This window comes from Festucalex cinctus, chromosome 10 (assembly GCF_051991245.1).
Source record: "Festucalex cinctus isolate MCC-2025b chromosome 10, RoL_Fcin_1.0, whole genome shotgun sequence".
Lineage (NCBI taxonomy): Eukaryota > Metazoa > Chordata > Actinopteri > Syngnathiformes > Syngnathidae > Festucalex > Festucalex cinctus.
In genome coordinates this window covers 1,388,677-1,401,589 of record NC_135420.1, presented here as the reverse complement: position 1 = coordinate 1,401,589, position 12,913 = coordinate 1,388,677, and the positions used below count along the sequence as shown (strand labels likewise).

At 40.4% G+C, this 12,913-nt stretch overlaps 2 long non-coding RNA genes across 3 annotated transcripts; one reads left to right on the top strand and one right to left on the bottom strand.

Moving 5' to 3' along the window:
• Nucleotides 1–5,397: 5,397 nt before the first annotated feature.
• On the top strand, nucleotides 5,398–10,668 carry LOC144027714 (uncharacterized). Of its 2 annotated transcripts, none has more exons than XR_013285520.1 (5): nucleotides 5,398–5,873; nucleotides 5,961–5,998; nucleotides 6,076–6,137; nucleotides 9,167–9,320; nucleotides 9,497–10,668. It is a non-coding gene; the product is annotated as an uncharacterized LOC144027714 (long non-coding RNA). The 2 variants fall into 2 exon arrangements; XR_013285521.1 differs by having other exon boundaries at nucleotides 6,076–6,141.
• On the bottom strand, nucleotides 8,765–11,199 carry LOC144027713 (uncharacterized). Its single transcript, XR_013285519.1, has 3 exons — nucleotides 10,954–11,199; nucleotides 10,388–10,688; nucleotides 8,765–9,093 (listed from the first exon to the last, which is right to left on the bottom strand). It is a non-coding gene; the product is annotated as an uncharacterized LOC144027713 (long non-coding RNA).
• Between the last annotated feature and the right edge of the window lie 1,714 nt (nucleotides 11,200–12,913).

The following is a 12,913-nucleotide window of genomic DNA, read 5'->3' as shown; positions in this document are numbered from 1 at the left end:
GCAAATGTGAAGGATAATTGTTTTGCTTCGAAATCATTTGGACAGAATGTTTACTGATCAAGACTACTTTTGTCACTATCTCATAGAGGTCTCAGAGAAACTGGTTGTGCGTTTAGTCAGCAGAGGCGGTGCGGGGGGTGGGTCCATTACTTATGATGTCAAAGAGCGCCAACAGCTTGTTTTCTCAGGTTGGGAGGGTCTGGTGCTTGTAGAGCACAATTTCTCAGAGAGTGGAGACTGGAGGAAAACTCCAATTCGGTCATGTATTTGGTGAGGTATGAGCATTTTAACACAGCTAAAAGCTCCAGAAATTTAATTTTTCACGTTGGTACCCCCTTTAATATTTTATTTACAAGCTAGTAAATATTCTCAGTGGTACATTTGTAGAAAATGTAAATGCCAAAAGCAGATTTACAACTAGAACACGAGCAGAGCCCCGCCGTGAGGTTCCTCTTTTGTTTTGTAGGAATTATTTGTCTTTTCGTGATTTTGTATCATTAGTATTATTATTTTGCACAGTGAATCACATTTTTGGGCCCTAAATATACACATGTAATCATGTCACATATGTAAAATCATCAACACTGTTAAAAATGTGATATTTAAACACTTTTGTTCCCTTATCGTGTGAGAAGAGAGGCGTGGTTCCTGGAGAAGTCTCTGAATGTACTTAAGTAGCCCTGCCAGAGCCCAGACTTGAATCTGATTGAACATCTCTGGAGAGATCTGAAAACGGCTGTGCAGCAATGCTCCCCATCCAACCCGATGGAGCTTGAGCACAATGATAGGTCCAATCAAAATCGTATAAACAACGAAGCTAACACGTAGCACGAGAAGTAACAAAATGGAAAAATAATAAGATCAATAACTAAAAAAAAATACTAAATATAAATAAATAAATAAATAAGAAATAATAATAAATAAATAATAAGAAAAATAAACATTTAACCTTATAGGAAATTTAACCTTATAGGGAAAAGTACACATCTGCAGAAGAGCTAATACATCTTGCGCGCTCTGCTAATAAGAGTGCCTCCCTCACCTTCTGTTTTCTTAAAATAAAATTAAAAAAATTAAAAAAAACGCTAATCTCCTATCCCCAAAAATAAAACTACACCCGACTTACAGGTATTACAGGCTTATTGAAACAAGTCAGTGAATACCATTTTTGGGTCCTAAATATACACATGTAATCATGTACATATGCAAAATTGTTGTCACAAAAAAAAAAGTTGTCAAAGTTGCAAAAACATTGACGCCTCCTACAGCGGTTTAACAAAATACAATCCTAGTATGTTTGAACTCGACCCCCCAAAAATCAGCAGGCACATGCATCCTGAGATATACAAAAACCATCCAACCGGATGGAGCTTGAGCACAATGACGGGTCCAATCAAAATCGTATAAACAACAAAGCTAACAAGTAGCACGAGAAGTAACAAAATGGAAAAATAATAAGATCAATAACTCAATAAATAAATACTAAATATAAATAAATAAATAAGAAAAATAAACATTTAACCTTATAGGAAATTTAACCTTATAGAAAAGTACACATCTGCAGAAGAGCTAATGCATCTTGCGCGCTCTGCTAATGTGAGTGTCTCCCTCACCTTCTGTTTTCTTAAAATAAAATTAAAAAATTAAAAAAAAACAGCTACTCTCCTATCCCCAAAAATAAAACTACACCCTACTTCACATACGTGAAATAGCCATAACATAATAAATACATATTTCATACCCGAATACTTTCTAAACTCTACTATAGCCAAAGGTTTACATGACTACCCACTAAAACCATCCTCGGAATTAATTCTAAGATATTTCATTTATACTCAGTCAAATAAAAAGGATAATATATTTAATCTTACAAACAACAGTTTAAAAAAGATTAAAAAAAATACATTATTTTTATTCATCATCCATCGTTTCATTGATATCAAACATTGTTTAAAAATACAAACCCTCATGACAGCATTTAATACACAATTATTTTTTGCAACACATCATCTCCCACTCTGTCCTTCTCATGCCAATTGAAGCCCCATTCACCCCTCCTCCTCTCTCTTCCTCATGCCAATTGAAGCCCCACCCCTCTCCCCGCCCCTCCTCTCTCCTCCTACCATTTTGAAGCCCCCATTCACGCCCCCACCGCAAGTTCACCCCACCCCTCACTCGGGCACAATTTTTCTCCAACTTTCACTCAAGCAGGTTTAATAATCATTTGTACTTCCGTTTGTAGGGCGTTGAAATCTCAGTAAAAAGAGCTGCTGCGGTACAATTCTTGGTTTTAAAGAATGTCTCACTTGTAATGTCACAAAAGTTTCCATAATCATGTTCTCGCGTCTCTCCCCGACCTCAAGGTATGATTGTGAGGGACTTTTTCACTCTTACAAAAATGTCTGTATCGAAAAGCTCCTCCTACATTTTTTTCTTTTTTTCGTCATTCTTGTCATTCTTTTATTCATACATCTTATTCAAATATAAGTCTGTTATTGGGTCTGTGTATTTGGGTCCGTGTATGTGTGCGCGCGCGTTTTTTTTTTTTACAACATCTGGAAGGAAAAGCCATCCGCTTCGCCCTCACATTCTTCTAAAGTCATAAAACAACTGTCACCCCCCTACCCAATCAGACCCTCACCTATTTTTTTTGTTTTTTTTTTAACGCTTTTAAATCTCACCTCGTCTTCCTGTCAATATGAGAAAAACAGACGCGGTCAAAAAGAGGAAAGCCATCCCAACGGTCATCTCATCGTGTCATATCTCCTTTTAAAATATCGTGTACTCCCTAGCATCTTTCAAAAGGGCACGCATGGATCTTCATCTTCCTGTTTTTCTCTATTCACACTTCCTGCCCCTCTTGGGATTAATCATATCGGCCCACCACGTCGCTTCTTACATTTATCAAAAGCAGTCATATATAATCTCCTTCTTGGGGGTCCTCCCCTACAGGTTTATCATGCTCGATTCATTTCCCTCCGACCCACCCTCTCCCCCCATCCTCATGCTGCACACCCCTCCCCATTCATTTCCTTCCCCATCCCCTCCCTCCCCCCATCCTCATGCTGCACACACAGGCACAGTTCTCTTCATCTCTTTTTGAAATCCTAACCCAAATTTTTATCGTTTTCCTTTCATACGTCATCAAAAAAGGTCTTTGATCGTGACCTATTGACCCCCGATCGATAATTTTTATCGTTCCTTTCATCCTACGTCATCAAAGGACATCAAAGGACATCAAAGCGATGAGGCCATCAATCAAATTTTGATCGCGACGGACTAAAGTGGCATTGAATGATTCTCTCACTTGGTTGCTGAGAGGACAAAAGGGCCAAGTGTTTGGAAAAACGTGGGCACAGCACCAGAGGTTTTGGAACAAAGAGTCCGGGAGCGGGCTCGGTGCGAGGGAAAGAGAGGCTTGGAAGCGGTAGGGAAGCAAGCGTGCAGGAAGAGGAGGAAGAGCGGGTTTGCTTCGTTGTTTTAAAGTCTCTGGGCAGGGCTAATAGTGGGTGGTGGCAAAACCCTTCTATCCGCTCAACACAGACTTTAAAAAGCAAATTATTACAGGATTAATAATTTAGCATTAGATTTGGTCAGGCTGGCAAGTCAGTTTTCCCACAAAACAACGTTAAGCACACATCACGATTAACGCATCATAAACTAATTTTGTGAGGTGGTTCTTACTTGCCTAATCTGACTAAACTGAAAGATATTGATTACATTTCATTCCTGATGGAATACAAATGAGATAGGACATTCATACACAGAAAGACATAACATGAATCATTCGTAGTTAAGTTATCTATCAAGAATTCATTGTATAAACGTGTAAAATAGAGGTTACTTGGTATACATGTCCCGAAGGATAGTTCCAAGTTTCACCACTTGACGGCGCTGTTGCTCCATCTAGATGTTCCAGGGGTGACTGGTCACTGGCTCATGCAGAGCCAGCGTCTAGACCACTTTGTAGTTGATAAGAAATGTCATAAACATTCCTGTGATCGGTTGGCTGTATCTCCCAAGTCATAAAAGAAGCTTTCGGACCCCGGGAGTTCTGGCTTAAACAAACTCTTTTTGCACACGCATACATTCCTATGTGAGCTGTTCAGTTGCTTCAAAGGCCTCTATGGACAATAAAAGCAATATTGTGCAATGAGTACAACGAACGATGATGCGTATATATACATTTACAAAAAAATACCAATTAGGGCAACTCATTGCCTCAAAATAAAAAAAAGGGCACAAATTTTTGCAAATCTTAACATTCACCAAAAACCATTGAGTTTGACAGACTCATCACACCTGGCAAAAAAAAAAATCCACGTATAAAGTTTTAATATGCCATTTTCAATGAAATTCTGCTTCCAATGTGCCAATACCCCAACGTCAAGTCCCACAAAGTGGCCCGGGTTGCGAGGGCCCTTCATTGCTGCTCGCATCTCTAGTTTTTGTTGTTGTTTTTTTTCATGCTGTTCGACAGTCCCAGACGGCAACTATACGGCGAATGGAAAGGTGAGTAAAATAATAATTTCTTCCTACTCAGTGTATCTGTTTCAAATGTGGCAGTACTGTATAACGAAGTGCAAGGCAACACCTGCCATCACTGTTGCGGCAGTCGTGTGTTGAAAATAGTTTGTCAAAGCACCAAAAGTGGCTGTTTGCTAACTAGGTACAGTATGCTAGTTCAGTGTAAAAGTGAGTATTTCTATCGCTTTACTGTGGGCTACAAACTAAAAATTTCAATTCTTGTGGTGAAGTACATGGCCGTCGAGCCGAAGCAGCGAGGTTTGTTTCTTTCCCCCACCACCATCTGCTGTCCATTATTAGCCTGTGGCTAATAGCTAACAACCCTATAGCTATACTGCAATATAAAGTTGAGCAATTCTGACATGTTATTTTGAGTTACACACAAACAAATATGTTTAGGGTGTTGTTTTATCCCTGCTTGTGCGCGCGTGTGAGCCAGCAGCTTCAGTAACGTGTCTTGTAGTAGTGTTGAGTACTCAGGGCAAATGTCCAACTTTTTGGTGCTCACACAATAGCAGTGCTGCTTACATTGCAGAAATTTGGTCAACTTGGATGACTCTTAACTTGTGCCAGTAGGCTGAACTGATGTGATTATTTTTTTTGTCTGTGTTCTGTTATACAGGTTATTTTAAAGTTACAGTGAAGTATGAAGATGCAGTACTAGAAAGTATTTCTCAATATAGTTATGACAAAAGCCAGTGTTTTGAACAGTTGTTGACAAAGTGATTCATTCTTTTTTTCTTGTGTTCTGCTGCTCACATATATGTTATAGTTTTGAGTTGGAGTGAAGTTTGAAGAAGCAGTATGAGTCCAAGTATTTGTTCAAATATTTTTTGATAAAAGCCAATACACGGAACTGTTGTTGCGTGATTGTTTCTTATGTTCCAGTGAAGTGTGGAGAGTGTGAATATCTGAGAGAAGCCAGTTATCTGAACTGATGTTGACAGTACATGATTGTTGTTTCTTCTATGTAATATATGTGTATTATGCAATTATAAAGTTGAGCGTTTCTGTCGTGTTAACACAAACAAATATATGTTTCGAGTGTTGTTTTATCCCACGTTGTGCTTGTGTGCCTGTGTGAGGGAGCAGGTTCAGTAGCGTGTTGTGTATTCGTGTTGAGCACTTGGGGCTATTGTCCAACTTTTTGATGCTTACAAAATAGCAGTGCTGCTTACATAGCATAAATCCGGTCAACTTGGATGACATGCCAGTAGGCTAAAGTTCTGAACTGATGTGGTTAATTCTTTGTTTTGTGTGCATGCGTGTGTGTGGGTGTGGGGGTGTATGTGTTCTTTTATACAGGTTATTTTAAAGCTTCAGTGAATTCTGAAGACACGGTACCAGTAAGTATTTCTCAAAACAAAAGCCAGTATTCTGAACTGTTGTTGTTCTTTCTTGTGTTCTGTTGCTTACATCCAGATATTTTATAGGTTTGAGTTAGAGTGAAGTTTGAGCAATCAGTATAAGGGTAAGTATTTGGTCATATATTTTTGATAAATGCCAATACACATAACCGTTGTTGAGTGATTGTTTCTTATGTTACAGTGAAGTGTGGAGAGTGTGAGCAATATTCAGAGAAAAGCCAGTTGTCTGAACTGATGTTGACAGTAGGTGATTATTGTTTCTCATATGTAATATATGTGTATTATTTTGTACTGTGTATTTTAAGTAGTTTGTGTAATATTTTAAATTTTTGCAGTTGATAATATTGTATATTAATTTCTCATGTGGCCCTGCGATTGGCTGGCAACCAGTCCAGGGTGTCCCCCGCCTACTGCCCAGAGCCAGCTGAGATAGTCGCCAGCACCCCCCGCGACCCTTGTGAGGACTAACCCCGGGTTTTCACTGGATGCGGTTGCGGTGCGGTTGCGGTGCGGTGCGGCGCCGCAAGCAATTAGATTCCATTCATTCGAATGGTGCAGTTTACACCGCTTGCGGGTGCGTTGCGTGTTGACTGCGGAAGGCTTGCGGCGTGCCGCAAGCCTTCCACAAGGATAGCCTATTTTCTATTTTTGCCGGACGCCGCAGCGGTAGGCCTCCGGCAAATGGCAAGCTAGCACAAAACACATCGAGCGGGACAGGAAGACCGACGCAGTTTCAAAATAAATTTCCGGTTACCTTTCAGAATAAAACACTCGCCAGCTCCTATTTCGCCAGCTTTTCAGCAGAACGTGACGTGGGCGTCGCCGGGCCATGTGCTCATTAACGGAGACGCCAGCGAACATGGACGAGGAGAGGTTTATATTGCAGGTGGAAAACCACAAAATAATATATGACACGGCACATCCTTTTTATAAGGACAACCCAAAAAAGGATGCTGCATGGAATATCATAGCAGAAGCTATGGGAGTGGACGGTGAGTTTTACAATGCAGCCGATAGTAAAAACATTTATGCAAGTTGTGTAATTAAAAAGTCGAGAAAGGGTTGTTGACGTGCTCGAGGCTTCACATAACGTGGAGCTAAACGCAACAAATGTCCGCAGCGGGTGGGGAATACTACAGACAAGACGTGGGGAAAAAAAAAAGAGAAAAACAATTTTCAAGACTCAAAAGAGAGACGTCTTGAAAATGGACCCCGTTGTCTGTCTCTTCTCTTTCTTTTTCTTTGACTCCAGTGTGCGCTGGGCACGAGAATCCCTGTAGTGATCCAAAACCATTTCAAGTATGCTGCAGTTTTTTCTTCTCTAATTTAAGTTTATCTAGTAAATATATTTTGCCATTTTGAAAATATAAATAACCTGTAATAACAGGTCTGTGAGATGTTACGTGCAATTAAAAATAAATATGTGCTTTGATACAGTAAAGTGCTATTTTATAGTTGTCTAGATTCATAATGCAAAACTATCAGAAAATTATGGTCCCAAATTTATTCTGTGACATAACAACCTCACAGACACAACCAAAGTCACGGACTCCTGATATTAACATGATGGAGTCAATCTGGAATGACATGAAGAGACAGAATCAACGAAAATGCCAAAATGCAAAGACAAAAGGGGGATAACTTTATTCCAGAGTGCTTCGAAAAGCAACTTGCCAAGAAACTGCAAAAACTGACCAAGTAGAAGAACTGCATAGAGAATCACACCAGATAACAAGATGATGAAGTTCGTTGAGGAATAGGGGGAAAAAAAATGAAAAATAAATTTTGAGCATCATCAATTTACTTTTAATGAAAAAAAAAACATTTGCACTGTACTGTTTGTTACATAATGTACATATCTTTCAGGTTTTTCTTTTAATGATTTAATGTTAAGTTACATGTAATATTAGCTACTATTTATGCTTTAACTTCACATTTTTACAAGTGAAGATTTTAACCGGAACAATTGTTGTAGCCAAGTTATTAAAGGTTTATAGAAACTGCTCTGAACTGTGAACTCTTCAAGTAAAGTCCACTACTTTCTGTGTTGTGTTGTGAACAAGACATCTCATCCCCCACCCCACTTCACACTTCTAGGTGAAGTAGATGTCATGATGGCCCATTTTCACAGCAGTGCAACATTCAGGGACATTGTCAGGCAAATACTCTTTTTTTTTTTCTTTTTTTTTTTAAAGTTTTTATTTACAGTAATTATCAGTCACATTTTTAACAATTGTTTTACATATTTAAAAATTCAAAATGGTTACATTGGCAATCCTCCATGTGTGGAAAGTGTATTTAGGACACCATCATGTCCTGCCAGGACACACTGCCTTCGGGGGAGGTGAAGAAGGTGGCAAAAATCTCCCTTACACCACAGGCCTCCCTTGAATCCCTGTTTCCTCCCATGTTCTTCACTGGTGCCATTTGTCTCCCCAATTCCTCAGCCTCCTCCAGCAGCGTTATATTTTCTGAAGGGGCAAGGAGGAAATTGTGGAGCGTGCAGGCAGCCACAACTAAAGTGTCAACGTTTTTGGGGTGCAGGTTAATCCTGCGATGAAAAATCCTCCACCGGGATGCCAGAATGCCAAATGCATTTTCTACCACCATTCTTGCTCGGGACAGTCTGTAATTAAAAATTCTCTTTTTGTGGCTGAGGTTGTGTCCAGGGTAAGGTCTCATTAGGTAGGGCTTCAGAGGGAATGCTGCGTCACCCACCATGACATGTGGCACATCACCCAGGTGAGCAGCATCAGGCAGAACAGTACTTTGTGGGACCTGGAGTGTGCCGTTTGCCATTCCCACCCCCAAAGCTGAACCTCCGTAAACCCCACCGTCACTTCTTCTCCCAAAGTCTCCCACCTGAATACACCTGAAGCGGTAATCCGCATCAACAAGGGCCAAAAGTACGATAGAGAATGTTTTTTTATAATTAAAATACTGGCTTCCTGATTCAGGTGGTGCTTGAATAATGATATGTTTCCCATCAAGTGCCCCCAGACAATTAGGGAAGTTCCATTTTTCCCAGAAACGTTCTGCCACCTCCCTCCATGAGTCTCGGGTTGGCCTGGGAAGGAACTTGTCCATCATTGTCTTCTTGATGGCTGCATACACCATATGCACCGAATTTGCCACAGTTGTGTGACCCAGTCGATAGCTGTATGCCAGGCTTACCAGCGAGTCCCCAGATGCCAAGTATCTGTGAAGTAATTAAAAAAAAAAAAGTTACATGTGAGATAGCTTCATTAACCTACATGTCGTCTTTGTTTCAGCAAATGTCTGCAAAGTAAAATGGAGGTTACTGAGGGACGCCTTTGTAAAAAACAAAAAGAAAACTGCTGCAAGCGGTTCAGCAGGCGGAAGCCAAAAGGACTGGAAATATGCTGAAATCATGTCCTTTCTTCTGCCCCACCTACAACCAAGAAGGTCTGTGTGAAGACATGTTAAACGCAGTTAACATTATTTCAGACGGCATCACTTTTGTAATACACGGCACATTGCAAATAAAACGATAGATTTTAATTAGTGAATGACATCCCGAAAAAAATAATTCCTATGTCAAACGAATTAGTTGTTTTTTCTTTTTTTCCTCATCTTTATAGTTCAAAAAGCAATTTGAGCGGTCATCTGGTGGAAGAAGAGAGGTCATCCACGCCACTGTCATTCAGTGGATCAGATGATCAGGTCAGTGTCAACTTATCTGACACTACACCTCAGCCAGAAGCCACTACCTCAAGGGCAAGGGAAGGGCGGTCCCGCAGTCCCAGGCAGCGGGAGCGATCAACCAGCACCCCCAGGGCCCCAACAATGAGAAAAAGGGGTCCTACTCCTACAGAGTCCGTGGAGGACAAACTGTTGTCCGCCTTACAGGAACCCAGACCAGACACAGAACTTGATGAGGCATACCACTTTGCGATGAGTCTTGTCCCCCAACTCAACAGGCTGAGCCGGAGGAAAAGACTCAAAGCAAAATTGCACATTATTGAATATCTGGATCAACTGGAATGTTCAGAAGAGGAAATTTCGCAAGCCCCACATCAATCTGGTTACAGGGGCCCATCAGCATTTGTACCTGGCAGTAGCACACCACTACCCTCCCCCACTTTACATGCAAATAGGCCTGGGGTGTTTCACCACCATACACATCCCCCACAAGCCTCACCGTTTGGACAATTCACACAGTTGTTGTCCGGTTCTGAAGAGTGGGGAGAAAGCAGCACGTCCTACTCTAACCTGTAAAAATAGAGTAGGACATACTGCTTTCATTGTTTGTTTGTTTTTGTAAAGTTTATGTGTGTGTGGGTGTGTGTGTGTGTGTGTGTGTGTGTGTACTGTGGTTTTACATTTGTATTAACGTTTTGTTTTGTTTTTTTAATATGTCTTACTTATTTTTACTGGTCTTTTCCACTTTTACTGTTTAATTTTATAAAACAAAATGTCTATAGCATGTGGTCTGTGATTTTTTTTTAATTTTTCTTTAATTGCAAGCTCACCTCAGTGCAACAGCAAGTCTCTGCTTGGGTTCTATGGCACATCTGTAGTTGGTGGATTGCCGGGTGAGTTCGTTACCGATGAGGGACAGAAGCTCATCCATTTTTTCTGCACTCATCCGAAAATAATTATGATGGCGTAGACTGTCCAGTTGCAGCTCAGCCACAAGGTGATAAAAATCACCTTGCTGATGCCTTTTCTGGTTCAGTGGATGGACCCAGTACTGCTTTCCTCTCCTTCTACCCCTCCTCCGCAGTCTGGACAGCAGCAGAAGAAAGGCTATTTTTCTCCTACGAAAAGGCGCTGAAACATTGAGAATAGTAGATTATGTAATAAGGAAGTAAACTTCAAACATTGTCTGTACTGCTAAACATTGGTAGGCCTACTTTGTTTTACACTTTAGCTTTATAATTTAATATATTTGCACTTAAATGTGCATATTCTAGCTCAGAAAAAAACACAACAAAGAGAGTAGGTAAATTGTAGGCATTCAGCATAGTGGAAAAAAAATTGTAGCTAAACTTATGAAATCAGTAAATGTATTGAGTTTTTTTTATAGGATACTTACCCATGGTAAAAGCAAAAAACAAAAGTCAGTTAAGAAAAGGTTAAATCAAAAGAAGTCCACCTCTCTTTCTGCTTCTCTGTTGAGCACAGTATGTTTGTCGTTGTGAAATGCCACACGATCGCGCGCGCGCGGTCCCGCGAGACACGTTGGGAAGTGGGCGGCGACGGAGCTGCCGGACCGCAGCTGTGCGGAGCCGGTGTGGATTGACAAAAAAATTGACCCGTCCGGAGCACGCAGTCAAGACGCACCGCACCGCAACCGCACCGCAACCGCATCCAGTGAAAACCCGGGGTAAGCGGTCAAGAAAATGGATGGATGGATGGATGGATGAATTTCTCATGTCTTCTCTCTAATATGATCTTGTCAAAAATATACATTTTTTTTACTAATTTGTATTTTCTGCACATTTTCATGTGTTTTGAAATATTTTGTATTTTTATATTTACAAATGTATAATATTTGTATTTCTCTCACTTTTTTTATGAAGCATTTTTTGCATCATTGTATTCGCACTTCAAAATGTTTGCTTTGTTCTTTTGTTACCTTCTTCTTTACTGCACTCAACTCAGCTCAAGTTTATTTATATAGCGCTTTCAAACAGCCTCAGCTGTCACAAAGCGCTTTACAGAAACACAAAAAAACCAGCATAACATAAAACATTAACACCAATACAATACAATTACAACAAATAAACATTCTTCCATTCCGACATACGCTTTGATGTTTGAAGCAGTTACAGATGAAAGTGGACAGAATCGGTTTCCTTTCAGCAGTTGACTAGAGACATGATCTCAACGTACATGATGTCACATACGTCTGCTACAAGCTAAGTTTGCTTTTAAGCTCGCTCATAAACAAGCAGCTGCTGCGTTTTTGATGGTCCAATTTTCCAGTCTCATTCAAACTTTTTTTTTGTTTGTTTGTTTGTTTTTTAAGAGAGAGCTCAGAATTGTTCATTCGGTAGTCTTACCGATTCAACGTCTTATCATCATTGCTCTCTTTTTTTTTTTTTTTTTTCCACGTGTATGTGTGCATGTGTGTGCGTGCGTGTGTATGCGCGTATGCGCATGCGTGCGTGCAAATACATGTAAATTTATACTCATTAATTAACCTAAAACCTAATAAAAATCCCATTACCCTTCACCTTAACCGGATATTTCAGAGTCACGCCAGAGTCGTGAGGTTCAGACGGTCAGGAAAACAGAGAAAAAGTCAGAAAAGATAAAAAGAAAAGTAAAATAAAAGTAAAAGTAATAAAAGTAAAATCCAGCACCGACCAAACACTTCCTGCCTTCCACATGGTTACAAAATCAGAGTCTTACACCAACCCCAGAAATCTCTAAATTCCAACAAATTAAAGAGATCTCAGATTTTTGGACCAAGTTTATATACGATATACACATATCTGAGAAGAGATGATGAAGGTGTGTAATTCCTTTCTGCTCCCATAAACCTAAATGGAATGACTGATTATTAAATTGAAAGTCGGGGTTATGCCAAATGGGCGAAAGCCCACAGGGCACCAATTGGGATTTTGTCATTTCTAATGCCTTCCACCAGGCAGTCAGTGTGGCGGCTATCATTGGGTTTTTAAAACAATTATGTTGTTTTATCGATTTTATAATAAAGAGTATATCTGAAAGTCTAAGGTTATTACAGTCCTTCTGCTCCAGTTCCAACCAACAGTTAATATCTCATCCAAACTGCCTCTCCTCCAAGCGCCGAAGTTCCATCTAGTCCGCGTCCTGCGCACACCACCGCGCTTAGCGGCGATGTTCGCGTCCTCAGCTCCACCGCTATCCATCAAGGGGCTGTGAAAAATGCTGCCTGACTATTTTCCTGGCGCAAAAAACACAAACGACCTGCAGGGTTAGGGTTAGCGGTTAGGAGTCGTGGATAACACAGATATTCAGAAACCGCGCTGGTGCAGGCATGCCGCCGAACGGGCGCAATTGCCGGG